The following is a 9430-nucleotide window of genomic DNA, read 5'->3' on the forward strand; positions in this document are numbered from 1 at the left end:
TTTCGGATCTAGAAGGTGTGACGAGGCTGCGAGGGGATAAGATCCAAACTCACGACGTGAACAAGGAGTTTTTCACGACGTGAGGAGTCATTTTGCCACCTTCGGAAGCTAGAAGACGGATGACAAGTCTACGAAGAGATAAGATCCAAACTCACGACGTGAACAATGAGTTTTTCACGTCGTGAGGGCCAAAAATCTTACTATAAATAGCAAGATCGACCCCAGCCATTCTTACACCTGAACTTCTTTCTCCTCTCTCCTTTACTGAAGCCCTCTTGCATCCCGAGCCCCGACGACCTCGTACCGCTGACCGTTTCTGCTTAGATTACATAAAATCACGCTATTAAGGTGAGTTTCACAGCCCCACTTTCTAATATTTTCAGGGGAAAACGCATGCTAAATATTATATATACGTTATTATTATGTCTATATGATAGTATATTAGTATCAACGTAGATAGTTATAATAACCAGGATATAGTTATTTCGTATATGAAATTATACAAGTATCGTAAAGTTGTTAGTATGTTATTGTTATAGTATACTAATGTAGATCTTGAGTTATACTTAGGATTCTATATATATATATATATATATATATATATATATATATATATATATATATATATGTGTGTGTGTGTGTGTGTGTTGTGTGCGATATAGTTCCAGAGTTATACTCGGAAGTTCTATATGTTAATTGATAAGTATGTTGTTATTGTTGGTTTTATGTCAAGATAAAACCAGGTATGTTATATGCTATTGTTATTGGTTTTATGTCAAGATAAAACCTGGTTTTAATTCTAATTATAGCTGTTGTACTACCGTAAGGTGTAATCCTTGTACTACCGCATGGTGTAATCCTTGTACTACCGCAAGGTGTAATCCTTGTACGACCGTAAGGTGTAATCCTTGTACTACCGCAAGGTGTAATCCTTGTACTACCGCAATGTGTGATCCTTGTAATAATAATAAGAGGTATAAAACTAAGTCATATAGTCGCAGCTACAGACTCATGGTAGCACAACTTTAGAAGCATTATACTTTGTCGATATACAAGTATGAATGTTAAGTATAAGTTCCACAAAGACTTATACTCTAAGTATAAGAATCTAGTAGGTATATTACTTGTATATTAAGTAGACCACTACACCTATCCTACTTACTCGTATAGAATTGAAATAGATTTATACGTAGCGGTTTTACTCGTATAGAATTGAAATAAGATCTATACGTAGCAACTTAGTTTGTATGGAATTACAAACATTTATATATATATATATATATATATATATATATATATATATATATATATATATATATATATATATTAAACGTTGGAGAGTCAAAATGATACTTTCAAAACTATACTTTTGAATTGAGAAAAAGTACTATTTCTACTTAGAGTCAAAACCTGTGAACTCACCAACTTTATGTTGACGTATTTTAAATTACATGTGTTTTCAGGAAGTTGATAACTATGATACGAGAAATGACGTTACACTGCCCGGTGTTTCCGCCGACGGCCGGGGTGTGACAATTTGGACGTGATTTCTATTGCTAGGTCAAATGTATGAGGTGTGTATATGATTTATGCAAAGGTGTTCAAGTCGAAGAATGACCTGAATTTGATAGTTGTCACACGAATCATAACTCTAAATGACACAGCTTCTCTCGAAAAGTCCTATCTCTAACTTTTAACTTCCCGCTCATGAAAACTCATGAAATCTGCAACAAAACAAGTTATAGAGAAGAAAAGAAAATACCCTTCCATCATTTGGTTACAAGTTTTAAACATAAAAACAAACAGGCAAACTTCAAAAACCAAATAAAACTTAAAAATAAAAACTAATAATCATCGTCATCGCCTTGAGGTCCACAAGTTCCTGCTCCGTCTCCTTGTCTCGTCCATAACTCTTCCCATGGTTGAATATACAGGAAATGAGGTGGTATTGTGGGAGGTCGCTCCATAGTCATATGTGTACATAAATCATCGAGCACTTGGGTGTTGTACTTGACGCCTCCACGATATCCAAATTTAAACCAACCCGACTTTGAAATGGATCAGTCGGTATCCCACCCTCAAATTGTTGAGTTGGTTGTTGCGGTTGGCCTCTCTCTCCGCGAGCTCTAACATTACTCCTCCCTCATTGCCTAGGTTGTTCCCCTTGTTCATCCACGGATTGCTCAACGTCTTCTGGAGGTATAACAAATCCTTCTCCCGTATTTACCACGACCCGCATTACACTCAAAACTTGGATAGTCAATTCATTGTCCGGAAAGCGTGTGAGGTTCCTAATAAAATTAGGACTCAAGATACCATAAGACCGAGCAAGTCGGGTGACTAAGTGTCAACCCGTAATGGGACTGCCGGGTCTAGAATTAGTCTCCTTCCTCCCCATGAACTGTGCAAGCATATAAGGGATGTCACAAAAAACGTCAGGTGTAATTATGCTCCACAAATGAAACAAATTCTAAATAGGCACCTTATCCCCATGATTCTTATGATTGATTGAGAACGTGATGAGGCGATGTAGAAAACGGTAAACGGGATTCCGGATTTGTCCTTCGCTTGCATCACGAGAATTATACCCGTGATTAGAAATCGTTCTCCAAAACTCGACATCAATAACCCTAGAGGTGAAATCTCGAACACACCCTTGTAAAAATATCACAAAATATGGTGATTGTGTTTCCTCCTCGGTGTAAAGTCCCATGTGCCATGCAAAATCCCTAAGGCTACACTCACGTTACACTCCCCCTAAACAAAAATCAAGTGCCCGATTATAGTTGGGATCGATGGTCTTATCCTCAAAATTTACGGTAGCAAAAAACTCAACCGATAACTCCCGGTAAACGGGTTCTTGAATACCAAAGAGATTCCTCCAACTGTTGCATGTGAACGAAAACCCATCTCCCACAAATAATTTTGACCAAAACCTTTCCAACTCCACAACCATCCCTACCCCGCGTAACCATGCCCAATCCACAATAGGAGCAATTGCGAACGTGCGGTTGTACAACCACCCCAACCGATTCTCATAATTATTTAGCATAGCACGAGAGAGGTTTTGAGGGAACCGTAGAGTGGGTGGATACTTGACACATCAATAGGATCTTGTTCTTGTGGAATTGCTCTGTGAGGGCCCATTGCTCCTGAAATAGACAAACCAAACCCACCAAGAGATTAAATAACAAGACAAAAAAAACTTGTCGCCCAGTATCTACGTCGTGGATCTCAAACCCACGTCGTGGACACGGTTCATGTCGTGACTTCTGGACGGACCGAGTAAGGTCAAAATCAACCAACAATTTCACTTGGGGTATGTCTATATTGTATATCTAAGTTCTTACATGACACATGCATTCGAAAATAATCAACCAAGCGACTAAATTTCGGGTATTTCATCTCCAAGAAAAACCCTAACCACTAAATGCACAAAATTAGGAGAAATTAAGAAGAGCATGGAATGAAACACTTACCAAATGTTGTTTTGTAACACGTAAAGCAAGAAATTGTAGAAGTGGATTGCAAAAATCAGGTGTGGGGTTACTGTTTGTCTCGTTCGTGTGGATGAAAGGTAAAAGAGAATTTTTTGCTCAAAGACTTGGTATAAATTGTTCCCCCTTCCATTTCAAAGTCCACGTCGTGGGCTAGAGTCCACGCCGTGGGCTAGAGTCCACGTCGTGGGCTCGTCTGCTGGGCTTAGAATGATCGGGCCAATTGAATTCACCACTAGGTGGCTGTTGGCCCACGACGTGGTGTCGCAAAAATGCCAACAAGTCCAAGTTTGTTCCGTAAAACCTTAATTTTATTTCTAAAAAATTTTTCAAGCAATATTTATGAACCCCACACAAGATTTCTGCCTTTTCTAAACGTTAAGAGGACTTAGATGATTATTATCCTAGAAATGCAAAAACTAAAAATGTAAAAATGAAAAGAATTTCAAACCGAGCTCGGGTTGCCTCCCGAGAAGCGCTTCTTTTTGTTGGAGTCATGAGTCGGACTCCGTACCGCTTCACGTTGAATTTTTCGGAGTGTCCATCACCAATTGTGTTTTCTGCTCCTTCCATTTTCTAATATAAGCCTTTTTAGAGTTCTCCTTTTTACTCTTCGAATTCTCTTCTTCAAGTTTTCTCTTTAGCCCTTTGTTCACCATCGGTGTCCATTTTTCTTCATTCTTCAGCTCTAATGATTCAACTTCCATAGTTGTCTGGTTAAACCTTGAAGTAACCACTTCATCATCACTAGAAATTAATTCTTCTTCACTCTCCTTACTTACCCAAGATGTTGGAGTTTTATAAGAAATTACTTCAAGGACCGTTAGAATGGACGCTCTTGGCTTTGTATGCCTAACTTGTTGGATAGACTTAAGTTCTTCTTCCATAAGTTTTTCCAATTCTTCAAGATCATTTTCTTCATCAATGTTAAAGACTTCACCTTGAGCATCACCATTTTGAAATCCATCTTCTACCCAAAAGGTAACTTCATCATCTCCCACTCTTAAAGTAAGTTTGGACTCGCAAATGTATACCAAGGCCCTAGCATTATTTAATAAAGGGTGACCAAGAATAATTGGGACATTGGCATCTTCCTTCATATCCAAAACAACAAAGTCAATTGAAAAAACAAATTTCCTAATTTTTACCAAAATATCCTCCACAATGCCCCTTGGATGTGTCGTTGAGCAGTTAGCCATATGAATTGTCATTCTTGTAGCCTTTAAATCTGGAATATTTAGCTTTTGATGGAACGAAAAAGGAATTAGATTTATGCTAGCTCCAAAATCGGCTAAAGTATAAGTCTTTGTATTATTTCCAAATTCACACGGAAGAGTGAGGCGTCCAGGATCTCCCATTTTCTTTGGCAACTCTCCCAATATTACTTTAGAACTTTGCTCACTAAGTATTACCTTGGAATTCCTTTCTATTTTCTGGCGAGTGTCAAGTAGATCTTGCAAGAATTTGGCATATTCAGGCACTTGAGACAATGCTTCAATAAAAGGAGTATTAATTGAAATACCCTTCACTTGCTTCATAAACTTTAAGTGCTCTTGCTCCAGTGGGTGAATATGAGCTCGTGAAGGAAACAGTAAAGGAGAACGATAAGCTTGAACATTATCAAAAATCTTCTAATCAGACCCTGCTCACGTCGTGGGATTTGAATCCCCACGTCGTGAGTTCGGTGTTTCAGCAACATTTTTTTTCTTCGAGTTGTGACTTCTTCGAGCTTGGTCCGTATTGATGTGGTTCGAATTTAAGTGCTTCAAGGAACTCATAGATGGTATCCTCTTCAGTTTCTATTACCATTACATGTGATTGAGGCTTTTTCTCAGGAATTTTTGGAGATAATTTTTCTTGTACAAAAGTAGTTAGTTGACCTAGTTGGACTTCTATATTTTGGATCGATGCTTGGCGATTTATTAGCAAAACTTGCTGGTCCTTCATGATATTTTGATGTTCCCTTATCACTGCATCGGTCTCATCGTGTCTTTTCTCGGAACCTCCATAAATCTATGTAACATAGACTCAAGATCAACTCTCTTTTCAAGAGGTGGTTGTTTTTTTTGGTATAAGCCTCGGTCGGTCTGCCTATATTTTTCTTCTTTCTGCTTCTTATATCCGTCGTATGGTAACCACTCCTTCTTTGGTTTCCTCCAATTTTCTTCATACTTATCTCCACTTAAGTAGCAAACTTGCACCTTTTTATTTCCATTATCATCCAAGTGGCAATCTTTTGTTAAGTGTGGACCATTGCACCTTTCACATCCTACTCTAATCGCATGAATTGACTGGTCCATCTTAGTCATTCTCCGGTCCATAGTATTTAGCATGGCTAGTACAATATCCATGTCTTCAGAATTTCCTCCCCCAATTCCTTTAACTCCATCATGTCTTGGATTGTGGTACTCATGAGAATGCTTTGAGAACTCTTCAATTAACTCCTTAATTTCAACCAGATTTTTCTTCGTAAGTGGTCCTTGAGAATCAAGGAGTTGCCTCGTCATGACATTCACCCCGTCATAAAAGATAGACACTTCTTGTTGTATGTTAAGGTCATTTTGAGGGCAGATTCTTAGTAACCCTTTATACTCACATGCCTCATAAAGCGACTCGCCCGGTTGTTGCTCAAAGTTGGCTATTGCCTTCTTGATTTTAGACATCTTTGATGGTGGGCAGAATTGTTCTAGGAATTGCTCACGCATCTGTGCCCAAGTAGTAATTGCACCGGGTGGAAGTGCTTTCAACCAATCTTTTGTAGTTCTCCTAAAAGTAACAGGAAGCATCCTTAACAAAACTGTCTCTCTAGGAACATTTGGGACATTGAAATAGTCTGCAATGTCATTGACCTCATCTAGGTGCGTATAAGCATCCTCATGATCCTTCCCAGAAAATGTTACGTCCTTAAGTGCAGTAAGAATGTGTCCTTTCAACTCGAATGTTGCAGCGGCGGGAATTGCAGGTTGTACTAGACCGGGACCGGTGTCCTCTCGGATCCTCTTCTTGTATGCCTCCATGGACATATCAACAATGTTTTCCATCTCATTCTTAGGCTCGTCCTCAAAATCGCTTTCTTCAAACTCGTGTTCAGTCTCGTATTCGGTATCTTTTGGATTAGGATTTTGTTCAAAGCTTTCAAACTTGCTCTCGTCCTTCTTTTGATTGATCGACTCTCCTACGTTCTTCCCTTTCCTCTTTCCAACAACTGATTTAAGGTCTTTGAAAGGCGACTTCTTTGGTGGTTGGTTTTCTTCTACATTTTTATCTGTCTTTTTGTGAAGGGCCGACTCTGGATCTTCAAGAGGTGGTATCAAAGGTGTGTTGGAACCTCTGGTCATGAATTACTACAATAAAACAAAATTAAAAACGTAAATCTGAACAAAAACTAAATAAAAATCGCTTACTGACTGGTCACCACGACGTGGTAAAGAGCACCACCTCGTGTTGTCGCAGAAAATCTAAACAGAAACGAAAAACGAAAAAAAACGTAAAACGACTAGACTCACGTCGTGAGTTCAGTACTGCAACAAAAATTAATGCAGAAACTTAACTTTTTGCAGGTTTTGCCCCACAAAAAGGATCGATTAACCTAAAGCAAATAAATCAACAATCAAATAAGCTGTTCCCCGGCAACGGCGCCAAAAGCTTGATGCGTGCAAATAGCTACACCTAATTTTACCTCCTATCCTACTAGCTATTCGACCCAGGGCAGTGTACATTTTCACAAATAGTATAGCACAAATAGTCGGGTATCGATCTCAGGGAACGGAATTAATTGTTTAACCTACTTACTATTATTAACCTAAAATTATAGCAAAAGTAAAATGGTTTTTATCTAATTTTGCAAGTTTAGACAAACTTAAATTCTTAATAACTTATTCAATCAAATATCAAAAACACTTTTGTTAGTTTGAATCCACTTTCCCTCAATGGTTAGTTATTAATTATGGACAATTCCAGTTGGTTACCAAATATTATATTATTAGTAATTCAAGTCCAAATATACTAATGTTGAATTAATTCATGTAGAGCTATGCATGATCACACATAATTTAACACATAATCAATTATTAGATAGGATTGGAGCTATGTAAGATTGAGTTAACAAACATAATTATGGTCACAATATGTGTTCTCCAGCACAGCCAAATTCAAAACCTTTAATCATTTATCTAAGATTGGTTCGATCTTAGCTCTAATAATCTAATGGTCACTAAATTACTATGTAATATAATTCATGCAGACTAATGGTCAATAAACTGCACATAATATAATTTAAGCAATCTAGTATCAAATTAATCATGCTAGGTATAAACAATCAAACTGATGAGAATAATATTCTCTAAGATCGATAGATTCAAACAGATATCAATAAGACAATAACAAGTAATAGAAAACGATAAACACCACGATGAATCAAACGAGTGTCGAATGATTAATTTGCTCCACCTCAGAAGAATTCAATGAGAATTGCTACTGTAGAGGTGTGCTAGGGTTACAATACAAGATCTATAAAATAATAATCAAGAAGCGCCCACAATATAATGCATGCATGCACTATATATATACTAAACCCTAAAAAGAAAACACGGTTGGACAGGCCCAGACCGAGTATACAAATGGACCTAAGAGATAAGCCCAATGACGCAACCTCTTAGACTCAACAATCTCCCCCTTTGCGTCAATTGGGGCAAGAGATGAAGTTGGTTGAGCAAGAGTGCTTTTCTTCACCGTCTTGAATATCTTCGGTATGATAGCAAGAAGATTTTGGCGAAAAGAAATGTACCACCGAAGCATATCCGTAAAGTTCTTCTTATCATTCTCACGGTTCTGTTTACACCTGTGTATAATGTCAAGAATGTGCTCCAAACATGTAGTGGAGAACAGGTGTTTATCGTCGAGAGCGAACACAAATTTTTAACCTTCGCCTCGAGTGAACATAACAGTGTGATATTTTGAATCAATTTTGCCCATCTGCATTCTGTTCACATCACCAATCTTCCCAATCGGTTTGACAGTGGGCTTCTGTTGGATTAATGTCTAAGTCCATAACTATAATTGGTAAGACTTGACCCGACCCGGCATGGTCCATTTAGGTTGCATGGCATCATGCATTTGGATAGACTATAATGAGAGAAATAACACTTAAGGTTGGTTAATATATTATAAGTTCTAATATATATTAATAAGGTTATTTAATTAGTATTGATCAAGAATTAATTTGGAATTAATTAAGTGATCAAAAGGAGACTGATTAAATATATGGGTTGATTGTGTAAATCATTCATTCTTATATATGTGGGCTTGTGATCCAAGATTCCTTATGTTGGACTAAGTCCATGGGGTGACCCATGGATACTCCATGGAGGTTAAAATCCATGGAGCATAAGGAATGGGTAAACTTATGAGTTACATGGTGTAACCCTAATAGCCACCATATAAAAGTATCCCATGGCTCAAGAAATCAGGCACTAATGTGTGAGTGTGAGGGCTAGACGATTTCAAGGAGTGTTCAAGTTTCTCTCAAGTTATTCCAAGTGTATTTGGTGTTGTGTGAACCATTTGAGGTGTCACACTTGGGGCACTAGGCACTCAAGCTTCATGAAGACATTCTACATCAAAGAGGTATGTATTCTATCTTGGTATATTTATTATTTTGTATGCTAGATTAGGATAATACCTTGGATGTTCATAATTGTATGTATAATATAGAAAACATAGATCCAAGGTATTTAGGGTTGCATGTACACTTAGGAGTGTTAGAATGCTCATAACCCAACAGTGGTGTCAGAGCCAGGTTTGTTTTCTTGTTATACTTGCAAAAGTAGCTGAAAAATCGAGTTGGATGCATATATTCGATTGTTTTGGCTGGAATTGGACTAGGAACATTACCCTAAGATGTTTTTGGACTTATAAACTTGTTTTTGATGTGG

General features: G+C 37.8%; 1 non-coding gene across 1 annotated transcript; it reads left to right on the forward strand.

Moving 5' to 3' along the window:
• The first annotated feature begins 6050 nt into the window (after nt 1-6050).
• LOC145135076 (small nucleolar RNA R71) lies at nt 6051-6154 on the forward strand. Its single transcript, XR_013719557.1, has one exon. It is a non-coding gene; the product is annotated as a small nucleolar RNA R71 (small nucleolar RNA).
• Nucleotides 6155-9430: the final 3276 nt, after the last annotated feature.

This window comes from Lactuca virosa, chromosome 8 (assembly GCF_052849685.1).
Source record: "Lactuca virosa cultivar CGN04683 chromosome 8, Lactuca_virosa_CGN04683_v6, whole genome shotgun sequence".
NCBI lineage: Eukaryota > Viridiplantae > Streptophyta > Magnoliopsida > Asterales > Asteraceae > Lactuca > Lactuca virosa.